The 26,881-nt window shown below is 37.2% G+C and overlaps 1 protein-coding gene and 1 pseudogene across 3 annotated transcripts in view; one reads left to right on the top strand and one right to left on the bottom strand.

The window, feature by feature from the left end:
• ANKS1B (ankyrin repeat and sterile alpha motif domain containing 1B) overlaps positions 1–26,881 on the bottom strand; it is a 1,071,061-nt gene that overhangs the window by 751,070 nt on the left and 293,110 nt on the right. The window lies entirely within an intron of this gene.
• Positions 7,731–8,300, top strand: LOC136176266 (large ribosomal subunit protein mL40 pseudogene; annotated as a pseudogene).

Genomic DNA, 26,881 nt, shown 5'->3' on the forward strand with positions numbered 1-26,881 from the left:
TCCCTTGGACTGCAAGGAGATCCAGCCAGTCCATCCTAAAGGAGATCAGTCCTGGGTGTTCATTGGAAGGACAGATGCTGAAGCTGAAACTCCAATACTTTGGCCACCACATGCGAAGAGTTGACTCATTTGAAAAGACCCTGATGCTGGGAGGTATTTGGGGCAGGAGGAGAAGGGGACGACAGAGGACGAGATGGCTGGATGGCATCACCGACTTGATGGGCATGAGTCTGAGTAAACGCCAGGAGTTGGTGATGGACAAGGAGGCCTGGCGTGCTGCAATTCACGGGGTCGCAGAGAGTGGGACACGACTGAGCGACTGAACTGAACTGAACATTAAATTGGTCAGATTCAGGTGGTAAGCCTAAAAATCCAATATAACTATAGGTATATGTGATTATCTTTATACATTATAATAATTTTCATATTTGTAATAACAGCAACTATAAATGTGTATTGAGCTTTACTAAGACAAATAATTATGTGTTAATAAATAAACATATGTAGCTTTTTAATACTACAGTGTATTTTGAATGTGTTCTATCATTTAAATGACAAAATAAGCATATCCTCTCCATTGATTTTATAATCTGTTTTATGGATAAAGAGATTGACCAGGTAAAACTTTTTTAAAAACTCACATCCAAAGAAATAGGCAATATGAATAGAATTTTATCTATTAAGAAATTGCATTAATTATTAGTCATCTTCCAAAAAAGAAGGCACTAGTCTCAGATGTGTTCATCGATAAATTCCACCACACATTTAAGGAAAAAGTTGTATCAATTTTCTACAATCTCTTTCATAACACAAAAGCAGAAGGGAATATGTCTAACATGTTCAATGAGGCCAGCATTGCCCTAAAATAAAAACCAAACAAACATATTGCAAAATAAATAAATAAATAAAGACCTGAAGGTCTTATCAACATAGATGCAAAAAATTCACAACAAAATATTTGAAAATCAAATGCAACAATGTGCAAAAGAACTATATACTATAACCAAGCAGGATTTATTACAGGTATGCAACACTGGTTCAACATTTAAAAATCAATTCATATAATCTATCAAACTAACAGATGAAAGAAGAAAATCCACATGATCATATCAATAGATCATGTAGGAAAGTATTTAACAAAATTCACAACTACTCATGATGAAAGTTCTCAGTAAACTAAGAATAGAGAGAAATTTCCTTAAATTGATAAAGAAAAGGAAAAAACTACAAGAAACCTACCAGCTAAAGCATGTAATGGTGATAAAGTCAAAGCTTTCCCAATTAAGATAAGGAACAAATCAAGGATGACCCTCATCTCCACTTTTCTTTGTACTGGAGTACTTCCTAACACCACTAGATAAGGGAAGAAGGAAAAAGGCTTCCCTTATGGCTCGGCTGGTAAAGGATCCACCTGCAATGCGGGAGAACTGGGTTCTATCCCTGAGTTGGGAAGATCCCCTGGAGAAGGGAAAGGCTACCCACTTCAGTATGGCCTGGAGAATTCCATGGACCCCATAGTCCATGGGGTCACAAAGAGTCAGACACAAGTGAGCGACTTTCACTTCGACTTTTCAAGAAAAGAAAAGGAAAAGCATATAGATTTGGAAAGAAGGATTAAAATTGTCTTTATTTGCAGATGACGTGACTGCATATGTAGAAGGTCCAAAGGTATTAGCTAAAAACTTTCAGAACTAAGTGGTTACAGAAAGGTTGCAAGATAAAAAGTTAATTTTAAAAAACTTAATTTCTTTCCTATTATACTAGCAATGAACAGAGGAGTTTGAAATTAAAAATACAATGTGTGTGTGCTCAGTTGCTCAGTCCTGTCAAACTCTATGCAACTTCACAGACTATAGCCTCTCAGGCTTCTCTGCACATGGGATTTTCCCAGCAAAAATACTGGAGTGGATTGACATTTTCTTCTCCAGGGAATCTTCTTGACCCAGGGATAGAAGCTGTGTCTCCTACGTGTCCTGCATTGGCAGGCAAATTCTTTACCACTGAGCCACCTGGGAATCCCACAAAAATACCACTTACATTAGCAATTGAGAATTATTATAAAGCTACAATAATCAAGACAGGATGGTACTGGTGAAAGGACAAAGAGATCAGTAGAACAGAACAGAGAACTCAGAAATAGGCCCACATAAATACAGTTGACTGATCCCTGACAAAGTAGCAAATGCAATACAATGGATCAAAGATAATCTCTTCAACAAATGGTGCTGAAACAACCAAACATCAACATGCCAAAAAAAAAAAAAAAAAATCTGGACACACACTTTACAATGTTCACAAAAATTAACTCAAAACAGATCACAGACTTAAATATAGATACAAAAGGCAAAACTATTAAGCTCCTGGAAGATAACATAGGAGAGAATCTAGATGGACCTTTAGAAACAACACCAAAAACAGAGCCCATGAAAGAAAGACTTGATGAGATGACTTTTTTAAAATTAAAAATGAGATACCAGTACACACCTACTAGAATGCCAAAAATCCAGAAGAGTAATGGTACCAATGCTGGGGAGAATGTGTAACAAGAGGTACTCTCGTTCACTGCTGGTAGAAATGCTAAATGGTACAGATATTTTGGAAGACAGTTTAGTGGTTTCTCGTAAAATTAAATATATTCTTATCACATGATCCAGCAATCATGCTCCTTGGTACTTACCTAGGGAGTTGAAAACTTATATCCACACAAAAACAAACTGTGCTCTATCCATAAAAAGCAATGCTACTTAGCAATGAAAAGAACAAATAACTGATAAATAGATGAATTTCAATTTTAGTATATGTGCTGTCAAAGTCAGCATGTAGATGAATTTCAAAAAATATTATTCTGAGTGAATAAAGCCAAGACACAAAAGAATGCATACTACTTGAGTGTATTAGTATGCAGTAGTTATGTCAGAAAATGCATAACTACAGAGGAAGCAAACAGATCAAAGAATGCTTGGGACCTGGGTGTGGAGGGGACTGATTGTAAATGTACATAAGGGAACTTAAGACAACAGAAATCTATGTCTTGATTGTGATGGCACTTTCAACATAGCCTACACTTGTCAAACAACAAATTGTGTAACTACAATTCATGAAAGTCATTATAAATAAATTACACATCAATACAAGAACAAGAAATGAAGTGTCAGGCATCAAAATTAAAGCTTAATACTTATTTTTTAAAAAGTGACAATGACTGTATTTCATAAAATATTTCACTCTGCGTATTCCTGAAATGTTTATCCCTCTGTGTTATATTTAACATACACTTTACATATATGAGTAAGTTCCAGGGGATAGTGAAGGACAGGGAACCCTGACATGCCACAGTCCATGAGACCTCAAAGAATTGGACATGACTTGGAGACTGAACAACATCAATACTTTGCATAAGGCTTTGCAGAGATGCATCTGGTTCCAGAAATGACAAGTGTTTATTGTACCACTATCAAAAATAGCGCTTTGTCAGGAACCGAGTGCTCTGAGACTTAAAGATGGAGGAAGAGACGCAACACATATAGATATACTCCTAGAAAATTATACCATTAATTTTTGTTACATATGCACTACATTACTCTGGCAACACCAAAGTTAATCATTGCAACCAAAATGTGAGAGGATCCCCCCCGCCTATGTTAAGAAAGAAACAACGCAACTGATTTTTGTCAAGTATCTGAGTTAAGTAATGAAAAGTTTAAAGAAACATAACAAATATAAATGGGAATGCATAAACTGCCATTTCTCTCCCTCAAAGAAGAGCTTTAGAACAGAATGGGAAAGGGGAATTGCTATAATTAATTATAAACATTTAAGATTCTCGGTAGGCTAGGTGCTATAGTGGCTATAACTTAAGGAATGGTACTAATCTACAGGGCTTCCCTGGTGGCTCAGTGGTAATGAACCTGCCTCCTAATGCAGGAGATGCGGGTTCGATCCCTGGGTTGGGAAGATCCCCTGAGGAAGGAAATGATAACCTACTCTAGTGTTTTGCCCGGGAAATTCCATGGACAGAGGAGCCTTTCAGGCAATAGTACATGGGCTCACAAAAGAGTTGGACACGACTTAGCAACTAAACCATAACAACAACTAATTTAAAACATACCTAGCTTCCTTAGATTTCCAATAAGTTATCAATATTATTTTATGATCAGTCCTATTTCTTCTCCATTCAAATGACTCCATTAATGAATGACTTTCCAGAATAAATGACTGTGAAGTAAACTGAAAAATTACATAAATCACAGTAAGCAACAAATAAATCCAAGGTTCTCCCCCCGCAATTAATGCCAAGCTGTTTCTTCAGGATATGCAGCATTGTATAAAACTCCCAGGCAGGTTAGATCAAGAATCAACAAGTATTTATGAAATTCTTATATTCTACAATACTATATTCCATGTGGTAGGACAAACAACAAAAATATTGTAGGATCCTAAGGATTTTAACTTTAGTTTCCTTTAGTTGAGGAAACAAAATACATAGATCCTGGTATACATCACTAACACCGTTTCTTCAGGACACCATTGACACACACCTGCTCCCTTATATGCAAATGCCTATTCAAAATTTACCTGCAGATGTCTGCACTGACCACTTGAGATCCACTTCTCTGAAAAAAAACTAAAATGAAGTGCATCTCTTTGCTCTTAAAGAACCCAGAGTCTCTTTTTTTTCTTTTTCACAATAGTGTTCATTTTAGAAAATATGCACCTGCTAAAAGTAACAATGTAAAAAGTAAAAAGGCAGGCAGAAAAGGAAGGGAACACAGAAAGAATAGAGGGAGGACTTAGGCATTTAACAATTTATCCAGAGAAGGGTATCAGCACTTTAATTTTATAATGTCATGAGCATAAGCATATGAAAATTTGGTTAATGACACAAAGCCCTTTGAAATATGGCAAAGCATTCCCAAATTTGAATTCTTTTATGTAAAAATCCAATGTATTAAAATGTATTATACATATCCTTTTTGTTACCAAAAGGATTTTGATTGTACTCTAAGTTGTCACTGATGGGAATAACTAGAAAACCTGGGAGTAAGGAACAGCAATACAAGAAGGAGATAAAAAACGGCAGAGAAGGTAAAGAAGTCATTCCATCAGATTTTACTCCCTTTTGTATTATGAGGAGACAGATTGCTGGCACATAAATAAAGTATGCTTCCAATAAACTGTAAGATCATTTCACTAGGATCACATTGACAATGGTAGAAATCAATAACCACATGTTATAACATTGGAATTTGACATAGGATCATATACTGAAAAAGATCTCTCAGTATGAACATTACCTTTGAAAAAGCAAATAAATACACAGCCATGACACTGAAACTAAGGAAAATAGAAATTATAAGAAGCATCTAATGATCAACAGATTATAATGCTCACTATTGGTCATTAAAATGTATACCATTCATCTCTAACCTTCTATACAGTGTTCAGTCTCTATTTTTTACTTCAGTGAATCAAGCTTATGTATTTAACAGCCTTTTTAAATTTGTGACCTCAAGGATTTCCTTGGTGGTTCAACTTGCCAATACATGAACCCTGGGTTTGACCCTTAGGCCAGAAAGATCTCCTGGAGGAGGACATGGTAACCTACTCCAGTATTCTTGCCTAGAGAATCCCATGGAGAGAGGAGCCTGGTGGGCTAGAGTCAAAGGGGTAACAAAAGAGTTGGACAAGAATTAACAACTAAACAACAACAACAAAGAGAAAATGAGTGCTAAATTAGTGCAATGGCCATGAAAACAGCCAATCACAGAAAATACTAAGTATTCTAGCTTCATAAGGGTAAATGATGATGCTTCAAGGCAATTTAGGGGAAAAAATTAGCACATTGGGATATATTGCAACATGAGGCACTTCTGATGTATCCAGACCAAGATGCTGCTACAATAAGTAGTTTTAAATGGGATCTATAGCTCAGGAGGGCTTCCCTGGTGGCTCAGATGGTAAAACAAATCCGCCTGCAATGTGGGAGACCTGGGCTCGATCCCTGGGTTGGGAAGATCCCTTGGAGAAGGAAATGGCAACCCACTCCAGTATTCTTGCCTGGAGAATCCCATGGACAGAGGGGCCTGGCGGGCTACAGTCCGTGGGGTTGCAGAGAGTCAGACACGACTGAGTGACTAAGCACCTTTATAGCTCAGGAAAAATATCTAGGTCAAAAATATTTGAACCTATGGGATAGAATTGTGGTGAGTACCAACATCCAGGGACTAAAAGGATAAAGGGAAGTCAACTAGTGAAGCAGTAAAGGAAAAAATGTAAAGATTAAAGCGTTGTAGAGACAAAGGAGGAGAGGGATGATGAGAACCAAACGGATCTTCAGCACGAGTGAGACCGGCCTGGGGGCTGGGGTCCTGGCTGCAGGGCTGCAGCGCTTGCACTTGGACACAACTCTCCCTGGGCAACAAAATACAAACCATATGGGACTAAAATTAACTGCATGCATGTGCAGTCAGGGCAAATTCTGGACAAAAGGTACAAAGAAACCAAAAAACCACTTGTCACTTCAAAAGAGCCTGAAGCGAAAGTAGGGTACTGCACATGCCCCCCGCACATTAAGGGGTGGGCAGACCACTGAAGCCACCCCTCCAGCCTGACCCCTGGAACCAACTCATGCCCCAGCTCATGAGCACGCCAGCATGGGAAACTGTTCTCACTCCCCACGATTGTTGAAAGGGACCCAATAAAGCCTTGCCTGAATTTCTTGTCTTGCCTCTGATCAACTTCTATTGATTAAGGGGGCCAAGAATAGTGGTCTGTAACATAGATGTACAAGGTACACTGGATCAGGTATTATATTGCCTAACATTTTTATTGTGAAGAAAATCTTGAAATATGAAGGAAAAATAAAATGAAACAATGCAAAGTTAATATAAAAGAACAAGTATCTGAAGTTTAAGCTCTGGAAAAAGGAAAAAAACCGAAGGCTACTACTGAGTCTGAGATAAATTACAGTGCACATAATATGCTTTGAGCTAAACACTCCTAGAATTAATAAACTGCCTAGTTATTCGATATAAATCCACATGATTTATACCAAAAATTCATTTACATTCTACAGGGGAAAAATATCTATTTTCTCCCTTCTTTCTAAAAAGATTTCTGAACTCTGGGAGAAAGTTTATGATGATTAATAGAGGGCTGCCAGAAATTTGTGTTAAGAGAAAAAAAATTTAATCTTTTACATATAAAGATAATACTTGAAGCCAACCCTCAGTAAAAATTATATTTTGAGGTTTTTTCCCCCAGAGAAATTACAAGCTATATTGGATTTTCTAGAACTTTCCTACGGGGAAGCCTATCATACTCTAATTAAATGGCTGCCGGGAGGTAAGCATGTAGTGTATGACCTGCTTCCAGGCTCTCTCCACGCTCAACTCACCTTGAGTTTAGTGCCATGATAAACTTTCTTAAATGCCACATCTAATAATAATGTAACAGAGACAATATTGTGGAAATATTAAACTAATGGATGTTTTCATCCCCCCTAAATTATGATGCCTTCCATTTCCCTGCCTATTTCATCATTATCTATCAGGTAAGATTAGGGAAATCTCCGGTCAGTGAAATTTATTCCTCACTTTCCCTAGTACAAACGAGAAACATACAGACTCTCCTTAAAGAAATGCTACTTCGGAATCTCTGTGTGGGGCACGTGGGCCCTGAATGCAAATGAATGCATGCCTGGAAGCAACCTAAAGGCCATGGATGTTTTGGGAATTTGGCAGAGAGAGACTAGAGACACTTATCAGAAAGCTTCATTGTTGATCGTCTCAGAACTTGTTCCCATGAGAGCAGAACCTCTGTGAAAGAAGTGGTTAAATCTCTAAAAAGACCAAGCAGTAAAAGACCATTTGAAAAAGAAGAAAGCCTAGCCAGGAGCTAATTCCCTTTGAGGATTTTATTATCCCTGTGAGCTCTGGGATAAAGTGAAATAGCAGTCTCAGGGGGAACTGCTCTTTGAAGAGACGAGATGAGAGCTCAGCTTCTGAAGAAGTGGTCCCTGGATAAGTGGGGAGAACACGAGATGGAGAGGGAGGTCACTGGGCCCATGCTTGAGGCCCAGCAGGAAGCCCTGCAGGAGCTGCAACTTGCATCCCAGGAAACTACATGTGGATGCCATCAAATGGGACCCCAGTCTGTTCCCCTTTGAGAGGGAAAGGCCAGATCACCTGCCTCCAGAAGGTCAGTACCACAACATCATCAAGGGGTACACACCAGTGGAATTCAAGAGAGAGCTACAGGAAGCTGTCCTCAGAACACACTGCTCTGGAGAATCAGAATGACCAGGGTTCAAGGCTGCTTTACAAAAGCATCAGTTCAGCTCAGTCACTCAGTCATGTCTGACTCTTTGCGACCCCATGGGCAGCACCATGCCAGGCCTCTCTGTCCATCACCAACTCCTGGAGCTTGCTCAGACTCATGTCCTTCGAGTTGGTGATGCCATCCAACCATCTCATCCTCAGTCATCCCCTTCTTCCTGCCTTCAATCTTCCCAGAATCAGGGTCTTTTCCAATGAGTCAGTTCTTCACATGAGGTGACCAAAGTATTGGAGCTTGCTGTTAATAAATACAAGCTATGGAAGGAAGGAAGGAGGTGGGGGGAGGGAGGGAGGAAAGGAGGAGGATGAGGAAGGCAATGTTCAAAATAGAGTACCCATGCAGTGAGTTAAAAATGGTTCAGAGAGGGATTTGAGTAGAGAGGACTTGAAATAGCCTCCCACAAATATCCTAGTTGTAGTAGTATGAGACAGAGAACCAGAAAAATATCCAGTATCCCTAAGCCCTTGAAAGGTGAGTGAAACACAGCTGAAACTTAAGTCAGTAAACTCAAGTGCTTAAAGTCATCAAGTTACTACTTTGAGTTAAGATATGTTTGCCTTCAGAGACAGTTTTATCCCTCTCCTCGAAGTCCTATAGAGGCTTCTAAACATCTATTTTAAAATTTCGAAATTCTCTTACCTGGCATTCACCTGTTTCAAGATTCCCAAACCTATCCCTCTTCACTCCAAGATATATTAATAACACATGCATTTCTTACTGATACAATTAATTGTTGATATGAAGCAGGGCAAAGGCTAACAGAGTTTTGTCAAGAGAAAACACTGGTCATAGCAAACACCCTCTTCCAAAAACACAAGCAATAACTCTACACATGGACATCACCAGATGGTCAGCACCAAAATCACATTGATTATACTCTTTGCAGCCAAATGGAAAAGCTCTATACAGTTAGCAAAAACAAGACCTGAAGCTGACTGTGGCTCAGATCATGAGCTCCTGATTTCAAAATTCAGGCTTAAATTGAACCTAAAATCTCTAGACCTAAATTAAATCCCTTATGAATATATAGGAGGTGAGGAATAGATTCAAGGCATTAGACCTGGTAGACAGAATGCCTGAAGAATTATGGACAGGGTTTTACAACATTGTACAGGAGGCAGTGATCAAAACCATCCTAAAGAGAAAGAAATGCAATAAGGCAAAGTGGTTATCTGAGGAGGACTTACAAATAGTTGAGAAAAGTCAAGAGAAGCAAAAGACAAAGGAGAAAGGTAAAGATACACTCAACTGAATGTGGGGTTCCAGAGAATCACAAGAAGAGATAAGAAAGCCTTCTTAACTGAACAATGCAAAGAAACAGAGGAAAACAATAGAATGGGAAAGACTAGGGATGTGTTAAAAAAAATTGGAGATAAAAAGGAAACATTTCATGCAAAGATGGGCACAATAAAGGACAGAAATGGCAAGGACCTAATAGAAGCAGAAGAGATCAAGAAAACATGGCAAGAAAACATTGAAGAAGAACTCTACAAAAAAAGGTCTTAATGACCCAGGATAACCATGATGGTGTGGTCACTCACCTAGAGCCACCTTCATATCCAGGATTGTGAAGTCAAGTAGGCCTTAGGAAACATTACTACAAACAAAGCTAGTGGAGTGGACAGAATTCCAGCTGAGCTATTTAAAATCCTAAAACATGATAACAGTTAAAGAGCTGCACTCAATATGTCAGCAAATTTGGAAAACTTAGTAGTGGTCACAGGACTGGAAAAGGTGAGTTTTCATTTCAATCCCAAAGAAGGGAATTGCCAAAGATTGTTCAAACTACCAGATAACTGCACTCATTTCACATGCTAGCAAAGTAACGGTCAAAATCCTTCAAGCTAGGCTTCAGCAGTATGTGTATCGAGGACTTCCAGATGTACAAGCTAGATTTGGAAAAGGCAGAGGAATCAGGGATGAGTTTGCAACATCTACTGGATCACAGAAAAGGCACGAGAATTCCAGAAAAATTTCCACTTCATTGACTAGACTAAAGCCTTAGACTGTGTGGATTACAACAAACTGTGGAAAATTCTTAAAGAGATGGGAATACCAGACCACTTTACCTGTCTCTGAGAAACCTGTATGCAGGTCAAGAAACAATCATTAGAATTGGATGTAGAATGAAGGACTGATTCCAAACTGGGAAAGGAGTATGTCAAGGCTGTAGACTGTCACCCTACTTATCTAACTTCTATGCAGAGTACATCATGCAAAATGCCAGGCTGGATGACTCACAAGCTGGAATCAAGATTCCTGGGAGAAATATCAACCTCAGATAATGCAGATGACACCACTATAATGGCAGAAAGTGAAGAGGAACTAAAGAGCTTCTTGACGAGGTAAAAGAGAAGAATGAAAAAGCTGGCTTGAAACTCAACATTCAAAAAACTAAGAACAAAAAACTAAGATTGGCAAATAGAAGGGGAAAATGTGGAAGCAGTGACATTTTATTTTCTTGGGCTCCAAAATCACTGAGGACAGTGACTGCCGCCATGAAATTAAAAGACACTTGCTCCTTGGAAGAAAAGCTCTGACAAACCTAGACAGTGTATTAAAAAGCAGAGACATCATTTTGCTGACAATAGTCCATATTGTCAAAGCTATGATTTTTCCAGTGGCCATGTATGAATGTGAGAGTTGTACCATAAAGAAGGCTGAGTGCCAAAGAATTGATGCTTTTGAATTATGGTGTTGGAGAAGACTCTTGAGAGCCATCTTGGGCTGCCAAGAGATCAACCAGTCAATCCTAAAAGAAATTAGTCCTGAATATTCAAGACTGATGCTGAAGCTCCAATACTTCGGCTACCTCATGTGAAGAACAGACTATTGGAAAAGACCCTGATGCTAAGAAAGACTGAAGGTAGGAGGAGAAGGGGATGACAGAGTATGAGATGGTTGGATGGCATCACCGACTCGATAGACATGAGTTTGAGTAAGATCCGGTAGTTGGTGATGGACAAGGAAGCCTGGCATGCTGCTGTCCATGGGGTCACAAAGAGTTGGACATGACTGAGTGTCTGAACTGAACTATAAAAGTCTTAAAAAGATAGTTACCTCTGTTCAGTGATTCAATTTTTCCAAGGAAATAAAATTAAAGATAGAGGATTTATGCATAAATATGTTCATCAGAATATAATTCATAACAGTAAACTACTGCCAACAATCTAAATGACTGTGTAGTTTGAGTTAGAAGAGTGAAAATAATCTCATAGAGGATGATTTTAAAAAATCAGTCTAGTATATTCTTACAATTAAATATTATGCAAAGCAAAGGCAGAGGAATCAAACTGCCAGTATCTGTTGGATCATAGAGAAAGCAAGAGAATTCCAGAAAAACATCTACTTCTACTTCATTGACTATGCTATAACCATTGATTGTGTGGGTCATAATAAACTGTGGAAAATTCTTAAGGCAATGGGGATACTAGACCACCTTACCAGTCTCCTGAGAAACAGGTCAAGAAGCAACAGTTAGAATCAGACATGGAACAGACTGGCTCAAAATTGGTAAAGGAGAACATCAAGGCTGTATATTGTCACCCTGCTTATTTAACTTCTATGCAGAGTACATCATGTGAAATGCCAGACTAAAATATTTGATCACATTAAAATGTTTATTCACATTAAGAGTATGTTCAAGACATAATATTAAGGGGGAAAAGTATACTATGTATTCATCAAAAGATTCCAATTTTGAGTATATACGAAAACTGTATGTTTGTGATTGGGATGAACCTTGCAGGATTAGAAGGCCTGTACCTGCCCAGCTTCAAGACGGAAGAAAGAGCTGAGAGTCAGCAACAGAGACATAATGGTTTAATGGATAGGGGAGTCTTGCATGTCTGAAGCAAGGTCCTGGAGAAACACCACAGGAGGCAGACAGGACATGGCAGCAGTCTTTACTCCTAGGGACAGGGGTAGGTCACGAGCTATAGAGGAGTTGACTTAAGGTTGGCTCATCGGTTATCAGGGAAACCAGTGGAGCAGCATGCCCCTCACCATCCCTTTAAGCACACTGGAGAGTTCTTGTCTAAAGCTAGATCATTCCTTTGGGCCTAGGGCAAGTATGTAGGAGGGTCAGTCATGTGAGTAGGGGATTCTTGAGGCAGGGACTGGTCGAGCAGAGAATGTACAGAAAGCAAGAGAACAGTCATATTGGGTAGCCTGATCATATATTAGTACTTATGTACATGAAATATCTTGAGAAAGCACACAAAAAGATTAGCTTATTTGTTCATTCTTTCAGTGTCCATTCATTTAAAACACACATACATTTATTTACTAAGTTCTCTAAACCAAACAGTCATTGTTCTCACACCATGGGGTAGGTAGTCTAGTGAGGAATATACGTTAACATGTAACTACAACAAAATTATATGTGTACATTCATTTTTGTTTGTTTCTTAGCTGTCTCCATTAAAATTGCCAACTCCACTATCGTAGAGATCCTGTTTATCATGTTTGTCACTGTATTCCCAGCATACACCAGAGTCCAGGATCATAAATATTTCAAGAATGCAGAGGAAGTCCAGAGATTAAACAGGAGCATATTAGCAGAGGACCTAAGGTAGGAGGTTTGAAAACTTTTTTGAGGACAAGTGCCATTGAAAATAAGGTTCTGAAGGATGAGCAAGAAACGGGCAGATGAAGAGGGTTGGGAAGAATGTCCCAAGAAGAAAATAGCTACAGGGAAAAGGAAAAGTGTTAGCTGAATTCACTGAAGCAATGTTTATTTCAGGGTGTTTATAGGCAATTTCTTTTTCAAATTTTCTTCAATGAACATGTATTTTTGTGGTAATCAGAGAAACAATATTCTGAACAAAATAGACTTAAAATCTCCAACTTTTTGGAGATTACTCTGACTCTAAATGTTTATTTTCTTACTTTGACTTGTCTTTGTATTTAACATACAAACTGAACAAATTATTGTAAATTCAATGTTTTACTCTAGAAATATATTTCCTCTTTAGTGTTCAAGACCTTTCAGGTCACTTGTAATTTTTTTCTTTCTTTTATTTTGTATATTTCATAGCACTAATACTGTGCTGTATACCCAATATATATTTAAAAACTGGTTAAATAATTTATATTGGATATAAACAGTAATTGAATCCATAAAAACCTATAATTCTGATCTTATTATATGATGGCTAGTTATTGTTCCAATGACTTTGCAGAACTAGTCCCAAAGAAATCAAAGAGAATTATTAAAATTTCTTTTAGAAACATTCTGCTGAAGAAATTATCTCATTTGATATAAATACTTATAGTTGAATTGGAATGAAAATTAATGCTATTTATTGTTCTAAAATCTCAGAAACAGATGTTTTCATTTCTTTCCAGGATAAAGAGGAGAGAAAATATATTCTTACGGTCAAAGTAACCATGACTACAGTTTTCAGACACATAACAAATGTTATTTTCATATATTTTGTGTTGGTTAAAATAATAATCTATTCTTATACATGAAATCTGTTCTTGGTGAACCTTCCTTTCACACTGCAGCACAATGCTTAAAATTATTCATCAATCCAACAACAAGTAGTTTCAGGAGTAACTATTTTTCCCTCAGTGTGGAACATTCTTAAGGGTGTAGAAGCGCCATACCCCAAAACATTTAGAGTTGCTACTTTGGTTCCTTTTGGTATTGTTCTTTCCATTCTCAAGGGTGCAGAATAATTTTCAGCTTCACTATTCAAGACCCACATCTGAGGGAGGCACAAACGTGATGGTGGTTGTTGGGGAGAAAGAGGCATAATACAGTCCTAGTCAAAGCCAGTGAGTCTTGCTTCCCCCACACAACTGGAATATAGACCCTCATACACATGATGACATTCCATAAATAGAGCAAATAATGTGTACAATTATTTAAACTAACATCAAATGGACTGAAAAATGGGTTCACATTTCCAAAGAACCTCTCTGAATAAGAAGAGCATGATATTATGCCTGAAGACTCTCTCTCTTCTTCGTAATACATGGTGGCTTTATTATTATGAGCAAGGCTTTCCCTATCCGAATGGTTTCAGTTCTGTTTATTTTAATGAAACTCTAGGATTAGAACCATCCTGGTGAGTGATCTAAACCAAGGAAATGCTCTATATCGTGACAACTAGAAGCATGTGAACATGATTTTTAAAGTATTACAATTCGAAGGGAATGTGTCATGACAAAATTCCAAATGGAAGAAGACTGATCATTAATTCACTACCGAGTGGTGAGGGAATTTCGTTTTGCTATTTACCCCACAACTCAAAGAAGGTGTGTGGCCTAATGTCTGAAGAGAAATTGAAAATGGGGTAAAAAGGATTATTTTTCATTTTATTCTTGGCAAGAATATTAGAGATGAGATTTTGTAACATCAAATTATTTTGATGTTACAAAAGGCTGAACCACAGAACAAGATGTGGAGGAGTATGGGCACAAGAGAAGAAAAAATGAAGATGAGGAGGAAGAAAAGGAGGTAGAGAAATAAAGTCCTCATCAAGTGAAGTGGCATGACAGTTATCAAAGAATACATTAACTTTGGTTGTCAGAGACCAAACATAGACAACAGCAGCCAGAATTGTGCAATTCAGAATTTTGTGTCTTATTGAGAAATATTTGAAATTCAGAAGCCCAATAAGATAATTTATGAAGAATACCTAAAATCATCTCATTAATGAATGGTTAGGCATCAAAAAGGAACAGATGTTCTCTCCAATAAATACCACACTACAGCAAATAATTTACTCTTAAAATATTTAAGAATTCTTCTCATGCAAATACTAGCATATTAATAAAAGAAAACACTAATTGACTTCAACAAATGAGCCTCAGTTAGAGCAATTCAAATGATCAAGAAGTAATTAAAAAACACGAATTGCTAAACTAGTAGGAGACAACATTTACAGTTAGTTTCTTTTGTTAAATGAGGCAAGATGCACATCTTGCTTCAAAGAATATTTCAAGAAATTTGTCAGTAGAATTAGGATGTGATAATGGCATTTAAATTCCATAGGAATTAGTATAGGGAAACTGCCTACCCTAGCATTTCCCCACAGTTAAAGTGAAGCATTCTTATTCCTAATGACTAATCTTTCTTTGGTCCTTTCTGGTTTACAAAGTGCCTGTATATACATCACCGTTTATGTAAGCAACCAGGCTGCATGAGTGTTATTCGTCTCTGCTTCAGAGAGGCAGCACAGCACACAGGCTTTGACGCTGAAGTCCATGCTCCGTCACTGAGTAGTTTGTGACTTTGAACAATTTATTTAAACTCACTGAATCTCATTTTCCTCATGTGTAAATAGAGACATTTATCTGCCTCATAGGGTTATAAAGATTAAATGAATCAGTAGCTGTAAAGTGCTTAATATGAGTGGTAAACAACAAACTATGAAGTTACATGAATATCACAGATAAAGTTGAGGTTAAGAGTACTGCATTAACTTTTGTACAGTTAATAAATAGAATAAATACAGTTAATAGAATAGTTAATAAATAGAAGTCAGTATTATATTCTATATTTTACATAAAGTCTAGTAACTTTAAAAACAAGCTTTAAAACTCAATCCAAATAAAGTAAAGCAATATGTTATTCCTGAAAGAACATATAGATTTTGGTGCAGACTTGGGCTCAAATAATAGCTCCACCACTTGGGCAAGACACATACCACAATTAGCCTCAAATTTACTCAACTGTGAAATAGAGACATTAATATATAACTCATATGACAATAAAATGAGATAATGACTCCATGAAATCCAAATGGAAGGACTTTGTAAACTGAAACTTGATTCTTGGCAATATCTGGCTTTGTTGGAAATATTTTAAGTTAAGAGTTCCCAAACTGTTGTGTTAGAGCTGCCAGTACAATACAGGACATATAGTTAGAAAGACTTTAGCAAGTTTGTTCCCTAATGCAATAGGTACGACTATGCGGACAAACTCTGATGAACATTTGGTCTGGGGTCATTAGTAAATGATGTAGTAAGGATTATGTGCTGGTGTATTTTATATTCTTTTCCTAGAAAAAAGTAAAAATTAATGAAATAAATACCACATTTCAAATACTGAAATATGCAAAATGTATTTTCAGAAAATGAGAAATTCTATCAATAGTATCATGTATCAAGTGATTTTAGAAAACAAAAAACTATGGTTGTTCAATTTAACAAATTAGCACTGCCACAGCCTAGCTAAACATTCCAAGATCATTCCTTTAACTTTATGATCCCACACATTAACTCATATTAAAGGAAGATTTCAAGTAAATCTACTTGGATTAAAAACATCCCTAAAACTATATGACCATTCATGACGTATTTTACTTAGCATAATGTTTTTGGGACTCATCCATATTACAGCATAGTATTACAGCATAGAATATATGGACTTCATTATTTTTCATTGCTGAATAATAAACCATTGTAGGTATTAATATATACAAAAATGTCCCTATATGACACCTTTTAACACCTTAAAATGGTTTAAGACAAAACACATGTGCTTTGCACATAACACATGGCATACATCTTTTTTTGTGTGTCGAAAATCATAGACTCCTTCAATCCTACCACTCAATTATAAAGAACTTTCTCATCAATCTTCTAAATTACTTAACTTTTTGTAAGTGTCTATAATCAACACAGTTTGACTCTTTGGGAAATGTTTGATATCAGTTTAAATAGATGCAAGGCATCTCTGAAATATGAGTTGCTGGGCTCCAAGTTTAGCTATGAAACAAATTTTATGCCAGAAACTTCCTTGCCAAACAAATCATTTAATAAACTCCTGGATGTGAATAAACATGTATGTTGGTATTTTCAATACATGTAGGTGTACTGGCTGCCTAGCACTACCCTAACAAACCACCACAACTCAGTAGAAACAACAGAGATTTACTCTCTCATGGTTCTAGAGATTAGAAGTTTGAAGTCAAGGTGTCAGTAGGATGACGCTTCCTCTAAAAGCTTTAGAGAAATCTCCCTTGCATTTTAATTCTCACAATACCAACGATCCCTGCTGTCTTGGTTTACACCTGCATGACCCCAATCTCTGCCTCCACCATCAAACGGCCCCTTTCCATGTGTGAATCTTCCCTCTTGTTATACAGACACAAGTCATATTGTATTTAAGATCTATCCTATTCCAATATGAACTCATATTCACTGATTATTACCCACAAAGACCATATTTCAAAATAAGTCACATTCTGGAGGTTCACTAAACACAAATTTCTGGGGCAGGAGACACTATTCACCCCAGTACAGTAGTTTTAATACTTATATCATGCCATTTCAATCTCTGAAGTATGATTTATCAGTAAAATTCTGTGATCCCACAATCATGAAACCAAAAAATGAACCTATGTCTAGCACAAAAATTTTTCTCAAAATTACAAATTTTCTCATAGACACTTATTACCAAACCAGTTATTACTGTATATAAAAATACCTCTACTCCCTCATGCTTTTGCACTTTAGCCACCTAATTTCTAAACAAAACTTATTTGTGTGTGCAGCTCCTCATGCTTTTAGGAGATTTAAAGACAAAAGTAGATCTTTAATCTGGCTAGATGACTTTGACCCAGGACAGGACAAAAAAAGAGAAGGAAATAACTCTGTTGTTGGGATTAGAATGGAGGTGAGGAAGGAGCTCAAGAGAGGGCAATGATGAGCAAAGAATAGAATCATCCCTCGTGGACACATCCCCAGGAGCCGAACGGCTGTGTCGTATGATAAAGTCATGTTTAACTGTTTAAGAAACCACCAAACAATTTCACCAAAGTAAGTGTGCAGTTTTAAATTCCTACCAACAGTCTATGCAGGCTTGTTTCTTCACATCCTTGCAATAGTTATTATTATCTTTTTTTTTTTATTGCATTTTCCTAATGACTAACAATGTGTCAGGCAGTCTGTTGGTAGTAGGTATATGTCAGATGGCAGCTAGGTAGTAGATTATGTGAATAACACATAATCACTGCAAAGCATTTGTTGTTGGGGAGAAAGAGAAAGAGAGGGAGATAAAAAGATAATTCCTCCAATAGTAAATTATATGAACTCACACCATTACATTATATCTTTTACTAAATAGTTTTAGGAAGTTTGAACACACTCCCTCATGAACAGAGTTTTCTGGAGATTCAACTAAATGAAGCCAAAGATTATATTCAAGTCATCAGCCTGTCAAGTATTTCTTCTATATACCTCTGATCTTTAAAGTAATCATGTAAGACATCCTCTCAATTACTTCATTCTCTTTGAAAGGCATTTGCAATAGTATGGACTACAAAGTAACTCTGCATTTAAACTTCCTTAGGGAAAGATGGCCATTATTATTTTAAGAGAATTTCCACAAAGATGACTTCGACAATAATAGATTTTTCTGATGAGTGATACCAATCATTTTTGATAGACTTTTAAAAATGTCAAATTTGTCCTATAAAATTGAGACCGAGGCAGATGACAGAATCTCTAGCAATCAGCAACCCTGAATGCTTTTGTTAAATAAAACTGAACAGTTCTATACTTCTTGGTTTTTATGATTGCAAAGCCATACAAATGAGCTGCACACATGAATAAGTTTTCTTTAACTAAACATTAAATTACTTTTTCTTTTAAGTTTCTCAGATGACCTACCTCTGAACTCAGTATAAAGTGAAATAGGGGCAAGGAAATATGGATTTCTGAAATTATGTACAAAATAGGAAAATATTCTTAAAGGCCCTACCAAGAGGTAGGGAATTACCATCTGAGTCTTGAATCCATAAGAACTCCATCATAGAGATGAGAGTGAATAGGCTGTTAAATTCTATATATAAAATTATAGTGGCACATTTTTGGAGAATTAAGGAAAACCAGATTAGGCATTTTGAGAGTTCCAGGTAGGAGAATAATGATTTAATAGCAAGACCTATGGTAAAAGACACATTTAATTTATTTACCCATTAAGTATTAATTAAACTCTTAGCCAGGTACTTGTAATAAAAATAACTCCCTTCCTTCAAAGAGTTTATACTCCATTAAGAGACAGTTATGAAAACAAAATACAGTTCTCTAGTTGGAGCTAACATTTTTGAGCCATGATATTTGACAGATACCATATTTACATAGGATTGTCTCATTCAATCCTCATAATAAACCGACAAGGTCAGTGCCATTACTATTCCCATTAGTGGGGCAGTGGTAAAATATCCACCTGCCAATGCAGAAGATGCAAGAAATGTGAATTCAATCCCTGGGTCAGGAAGATTCCCTGGAGCATGAAATGGAAACCCACTGCAGTATTCCTGCCTGAAAAATTCCAAGGACAGAGAAGCCTGGCGGGCTACAGTCCATGGGGTCACAGAGTCAGACACAACTGAGCAACTGAGCACGCGTGCACGCGCACACACACACACACACACACACAGACACACACAGATATGGAGACAAGCTTAGAGTTGTGACTTGCACAAAGTTACTCACACCATCTCTTAACTGAATCAAGTGGCCTGTATCCCTAAGCACTGGGGCAGTTGCACTAGGCCTTATGCTGCCGCAATAAATGTAGGAATATTAAAAAGCAACAACAAAACAAACAAACTGCAGGCACAGCGGGACAGAGTGCTGGCTTTCCAGAGAGGGTTGAAAAAGCCTTCACAGACTGAGCTCTAAAAATAAATAGGAAATTTTCAGACAAAGAGACAGAGAAGAGGCATCCCAGGCTGACCGTAAATAACATATTGGAGCCGTAAACATTCATGAAATCACAGGAACAAAGGTTGTATGCCAGGAAGAGCAAACCTGAGCCCATATCACATCTACTCCTTCAGCTCTAACCCTTGTGTTCTGCTGCCGATGCTGAGTCATGCTGCTTTTGTAAAAGAATGCTGTCCAGAGCCTGAAATATACAGAACCCATTCTCGAGGCTCTGACCTTTAAAGGCATAACACTTTTCCATTCATCTAGAGAGAAAATGTTGCAGAGCAGAGAATCACATTTGTCTTATTGGAGTTTTATAGGAACATTGTGCCCAGACCTAGACAGACAGCTGCAGAGGATCCTAGCATCAAAAGTCGGCAACAACTAGCCACACCCTCCCCCCTTTAGCATAAAGGAAGCCTGAACTCTACTCAGGTAAGATGGTTGTTTGTGACATTAGTCCACTATCTTCCCGGTCTACGGGCTTTCCAAGTAAAGTTGCTATTCCTTGCCCCAACAGCTCATCTCTGGATTGAGTGGCCAGTCGGGCCTCAAGCAGTAGAAGGCTGGACTCAGTAACAGTTGTATTTGTTTCCTCTGGCTGTTGTAACAAGCTACTGCACACTTTGCGGTTTAAGGAACAGAAATGTATTCTCTTATAGTTTTGGACACCCAGAAATCTGAAATTCCTATCACTGGGCAAAAATTAAGGTGTGGGTAGGGCCATGCTCTGGGGTAAATGTGTCCCTTTCCTCTTTCCAGCTTCTGATCATTGCCAACATTCCTTGGCTTGTGGTCATATCACTACATTTTTCAAGATCAGTATCTTGCAATTTCCCTGTGTCTATAAAATCTCTCTCCGTCTCTCTCTTACAGAGTATACTGCCCTTAGAGTCCATCCCATTAATTCAGGATAACCTTCCTATCTTAATATTCTTAATTTAACTACATCTCCAAAGACCTCTTTTTCCAAATAAGGTAACATTTACAGGTTTGAAGAACTGGGACCTGATATCTTTGGGGGTCATTTTTCAGCCTACCAAAACTTAGAAAGAATCACCTGGCTGGTGGAGGTGGAGGAGGTATGGGAAGCTAGCAGGGTGTGAGAGGTGTGGCAGGTGGGAGAGGTAACATTGCAGAAAATAGAAGAGGCTAGGCAGGTGAGCAGGGACTAGAAGATAATGATTGAATTGGCTACAGGAAGTGTATTTTATAGGTGATGGGTACAACTGAAGTGTTTTGATTTGCAGCGTGACACTGTGATATTTGCATGTTACAGAAAGATCTTTTCACAGTTAATATTTTGAAAAGAAGTTAGTAGAAGGTGATTTTTAAGACTCTTAATTATTTGGGGAGAAAAGGAAGGGATGGATAAGATATGAATATGGTTATTGTTGATTGGATGTAGAGAAAGAGACAGGAGGGAATTTAGGATAAATCATAAATTTCCAGTTTGAGCAACTGGGTAGATAGTGGGGGCAAGTGAGAATATGGAACACTCATGTGATACAAGATGAGCAGGATGAGCTTGACTTTAGACCTGCTGATTTAGAAGTGCATGTGTGACATCCAAAGTAAGATGGTGGTAGATAACTGGATATGTAAGTCGAAGAAAGAGAAAAAGAGAAAGATTTAGACATTTAGATGTGTATGTCTAAATTTGGAAATTTAGATTCAGGAACTACTGGCCATGATTATGGTTGAAACTACCAAATGGTCAACAAATTGATGTTAGTAGAAACTACTTTTTTGCTGGTCCCAATGTATTTCAAGGCAATTTCTCCATAATTTTTATGCTATCATGAATGCTTCAACTTGGTCATTGTTGAGTTTTAGCCACCTAAATTGTATCTAATTAGCTAGCTTTGTTAAGACATTGTCTGCATCATTTTGGAAAATTATCTTATTAAACTCTACTTCAGAGAAAACAGACCGTTTACTTTTCTATTTACATCCGGTTATAAGTAATCAGGGTCTCAGGGCTAAGAAACTCTGTGCTGAATAGACCAGCCAAATCTTAAAAGGCTTTTGAAAGAAAATGTATTACTTGTATGAGTCCTCTAGAGAACTGATGATGAAAACTTACCGTAGCCCAGTGGTCCTTAAAACTTTTCCATTCCATGATTGCCCAGGCCCTACATCATTTCTCCTACAAAACCAAACCATATAACTTTAGTATTTCGTGCAGCTGGGAAAGGAAGAAAGACATTATCATCTTTATGAGAGCACCGGGTGCACTCAATAAATGTTGTTGAAAAGGGAACATTAAGCAGAGACTGAAAACAAAAGAGTCACAGGAAGATTGTGGATCCTGAGGATTTAACCAACAGGGTCTTCTGTGGTGGTCAAATCACTATTCATAGATGTGTTGTTCTGGGTCAGAGACTCCTGCTCTGAGAAACAATGCCTCAGCCATTACCCTCAGGAGACATCAATCACTCATGGTAGGATACACAATTAGCTCAGGAGGGATCTGAAAACTTAACTGGGTCAAAAATTGCTTCTAAGCAGGTTTCTTTAATTTAATCTAAATTAAAGCTTGAGAAAACAGAAGGAATTCTAATGCCCACCAAATTCCCTACCTACATTTCCAGCCCTTTATATCACTTCTTTTTTCAAGTACAAAGACTTTTGTCTCAACGTAAATGATTTGTGTGAATTGCTTCCCGTCAGACACAAGAATTTCTGTCTACTTCCTCACGTCACTCCTTTTACCCTGCAATGTCTTCCCTTCTCTCTGCTTTTGATAGGGATAAAGTGAGATAGTCAAATAATTAGCTCTGAAACCCGATTAAGGAATTGTAGCTACAGAGGGAACTTTAGGGGGCTTTGGGAGACCACAAAAAGACTAATAATCACTCAACAAAGTAATGGGAAAATTCTGAAACAATATTGGCTTGCTTGAGTCATGAAGCAAAACAAGACACTTAACATCAGAGGAAAATTAGCTTAAGAATAAAATCTCGCCAACTTGCTTAGCAACAAAACCATGCAACAGAAGCACGAGACATGACCCAAGACAATAAAACAATGATGGCGGGAGACCTAATCCTGCCCAGTGAGCTCAGTGAGTTAATAACCCCCAAATTTCAGCTCCAAAGACACATTCTTTGCACAATGCTCCCAGAAAATAAAACCACCATAGAGAATAAGGCCTACAGTCTGCCCACTGATGTCATCAAGTTAATGGCATCCAGGACAAGCTCTGTACATTAAAAACAAAACAAAACAAAACAAAACAAAAACAGTCATTTATGGAAAGGTGACTTTTCAAAATGAAAGACCCTGATTGTATTGGACCTGAAAATATTTTTCCAAAGTGCTGTGACAGTACTGGCCTGATCTTATAGGGACAAGAAAACTTCCCTGCCCTACCTGGGGAGGAACTGATGGTGGAAAGGTGACATCTACTCAAGAAAGAGCTCTTCACTCCTCTGTCTTCCTTTGATTATAATAAAAATGTAACCCACTCAGTACTCGGGGCAGGGCAACCCTAGCCAGCCTGCTTATGAACCTTACGAGCATCCTATTCTAATAAATCACTTATCTATCACTTTGCCTCTCACTGAGCTCCTTTCTGCTCTGAGACATAAAGGACTGCGGTGCTGGAGCTCTTCAGAGCTGCCCCGGAACCACACCTAATGATTTCACTTTCAAATGTCAGTCTTCCACTTGAATTCTCCTTAATTTATATGGGCTCCCCTTGTGGCTCTGCTGGTAAAGAATCTTTCTGCAATGTGGGAGACCTGGGTTCAATCCCTGGGTTGGGAAGATCCCCTGGAGAAGGGAAAGGCTACCCACTACAGTATTCTGGCCTGGAGAATTCCATAGTCCATGGTGTCACAAAGAGTCGGACAGTACTGAGTGAATTTCACATACGAACTATCAGTCATAATGCCTTTTCAGTATTTGTGCCATAATTGTAAAATTTGGAACTCAACAAATGCTGTCCTGCATTTCTTTTAGGTATCTGTTCTAATCCCCTTTGGATGGAGTCAGCAAAAATATCTTATTGTGATACCAGTGACCAGTAGGACTCAATAGATGAGGATGATAAAGATCATCTAAAAGCAGATTCTAAATATATTTCAGTCTTTTATTTTAGCCTTTGAAGATGATTTTTAATTTTTTTTACCAAATTTTTAATACTGTGTAAATTTTTCCAATTCAAATTTCTACCTCTTTCTTATCAATAGTTTTATTTTTATAACTGAGATTCCCTTGCTATATTTCCTTTAATAATTATACCCCATCTCTCAGATTTTAACACTTGCTGAGAAAAAGATTATTTTCCACAGTAACACTGTATCTTTAGCTTAATTTTTACAGTATCTCATTATATTAATGCATTTAGTAAAAGCATGAAAAGTTAAGAAATTGCCTTTTGTGGTATTTTAGAAATACAATTTACCTTACACCAAAATTAATACAATCCTAACTTTGACAACCTCATGCAAAGAGTTGATTCATTGGAAAAGACCCTGATGCTGGGAGGGATTGGGGGCAGGGGGAGAAGGGGACAACAGAAGATGAGATGGCTGGATGGCATCACTGACTCGATGGACATGAGTTTGGGTAAACTCCAGGAGTTAGTGATGGACAGGGAGGCCTGGCATGCTGAGATTCATGGGGTCGCAAAGAGTCCTGAGCAACTGAACTGAACTTGAAAAGTTAATTAGTAATATTCAACTTTTTTATACTAGAGATGCCAGCTGAGTGGAGACTTGTGACAATGAATGAAAACAGAAAACAGAAATTTTGATTATAGAATTTTTTTCAAGGAATTCAAGAATATTAATAATTATGCCTTATATTCCACACTTAACTAAAAGTATATTAGCAAATGAAACAAAAACAAAATTAGAATATATCTATAAAATAATCTAGCTCAGGAGTTCCCAAAGTGAAAGTGAAAGTGTTAGCTGCTCAGTCATGTCTGACTCTTCGGACCCCATGGACTGTAGCCAGCCAGGCTCCTCTGTCCGTGGGATTCTTAAGGGTATTCCAAAAAGAGTGTCATTACCAAAAAGCGCTCTGTAGTCACGTAGGTTAAGAAAGCCTGCTTGCTGTCTTCTCCCTTTGGGAAAAGCTTATCATATACATCAACTCAAAGAAAGCTCTTCCATTTCATAAGTATATTTGACCATGAAACCTTTATATCAGTAATGTCTAATAACAGACTAGAAATCAGAGCTAATAATCAACACCATTTAGGAAATGCTGATCTAGTATAATACCTTATAGACTTTATTTTTTAAGTCATAGCAGTTAAATAGCTATCCAGGTGAGACAGTCTAGACAGCTACAGAGCTGACCCAAACCCAGGTCTCCAAATTCTACAGTTTCTCTGTGCATTATACATAACATATTTAACATAACTGTCACTTTACAATTCAAAGTTTCCCCATCAAAGCTAAAATATTTAAAAGTGCACACTAACACATTCTTCGAGCATACCCAGAGCTTATCTATCACCCCACCTAAATTTCTATGTCTCCTAGTATATAAAATTCAAATGTTGTAGATTCACAGACACGGAGAAGAACACAGGTGACTTCCAAAGAGGTGGGGGAGGGGTGGAAGGATGAGTGAGATAGGTGAAGGAAATTAAGAGGTAAAACTTTCGGCCACAAAAATAAATGAGTCATGAGGTTCAAGAGGGAGGGGGACATATGTACACCTATGGCTGATTCATGTTGATGTTCGGCAGAAACCAACACAATTCTGCAAAGCAATTATCCTTCAATTTAAAAAGTAAATAAATTTAAAAATTTTTTTAAATGTGCAGCGTGGGAAATTAGTCAATAATACTTTAATAACTTTATATGGTGACAGATGGTAACTAGACTAGCCATGATGACCATTTTGTAATATACAGAAATATCAAATCATTATATTGTACAGTTGGAACTAACATAGTGTTATAAAGTCAATTATATTTCAATTAAAATTTTTAGAAAGAAAAGAATCCAAAAAGAATAGGTATGTGCATATGTGTAACTGAATCACTTTTCTGTACACCTAAAATTAACACAATATTGTAAATCAACTATACTCCAATATAAAATAAAAATTAGATTTAAAGAAATGGTTGAATCTAAAAGCAAATAACCTCAGACCTCTGGGATAGATGAGACAGGGCCAGCAGTACCTGAGACTAGTTTGACACATATCCATCTCAGGTAAAATCTTAGATAGATTATGTTACCAAAAATCTCCTATAAAATTGTTTTTAATTTCCTGTTTGAGATTTTAAAAAACAATGATGGAGTTTTAGTGGAGGCATTAGAGGCAAAATCCTTAAGGAGGTAATACATGAGAAAATGAATTCAGAAGGAAGGTTTCTACGATTTAAGAAATCACACATCACACTTAATATATGTCCCTGGTATTAAAGTTTCAATCTGTGAAATTCTACAAGAAATTCACTTGTACAAGAAATTCATAGCTTAACTGTTACTCCTACCATAAGTCACTTAATTTTTCACACACGAGTTCTCATTTAAAGATTCTAAATATCTACCAATTGTGTTTCAGAAGCATGAAGAATATACTATATATTGAGTTTTCATATATTCATTTAAACAAGATGATAATAAGAAATTTGTCAGTTTGAAAAAAATGCCAGTGGAATTTAGCTGGATTTGAGGGGATATGATCTGAAATCCAACAGTTTCTTTTCTTAAACCTAAAATAATATAAAGCCATAAGATGTATGGGTTCAAAAAACCAGAAGATACAGAAAATAGAGAAAATTCTCATTCCAAATAAGAATAACCACTATCTTACTGAAGGTAGAAGATTTCTGATATATTTTTTATTTAACATTGTTTTCACTTTATTTTGCTTTGTGACACAAAAAGTGATGTAT

The sequence above is a fragment of the Muntiacus reevesi genome, chromosome 1 (genome assembly GCF_963930625.1).
Source record: "Muntiacus reevesi chromosome 1, mMunRee1.1, whole genome shotgun sequence".
NCBI classification, from domain to species: Eukaryota; Metazoa; Chordata; class Mammalia; order Artiodactyla; family Cervidae; genus Muntiacus; species Muntiacus reevesi.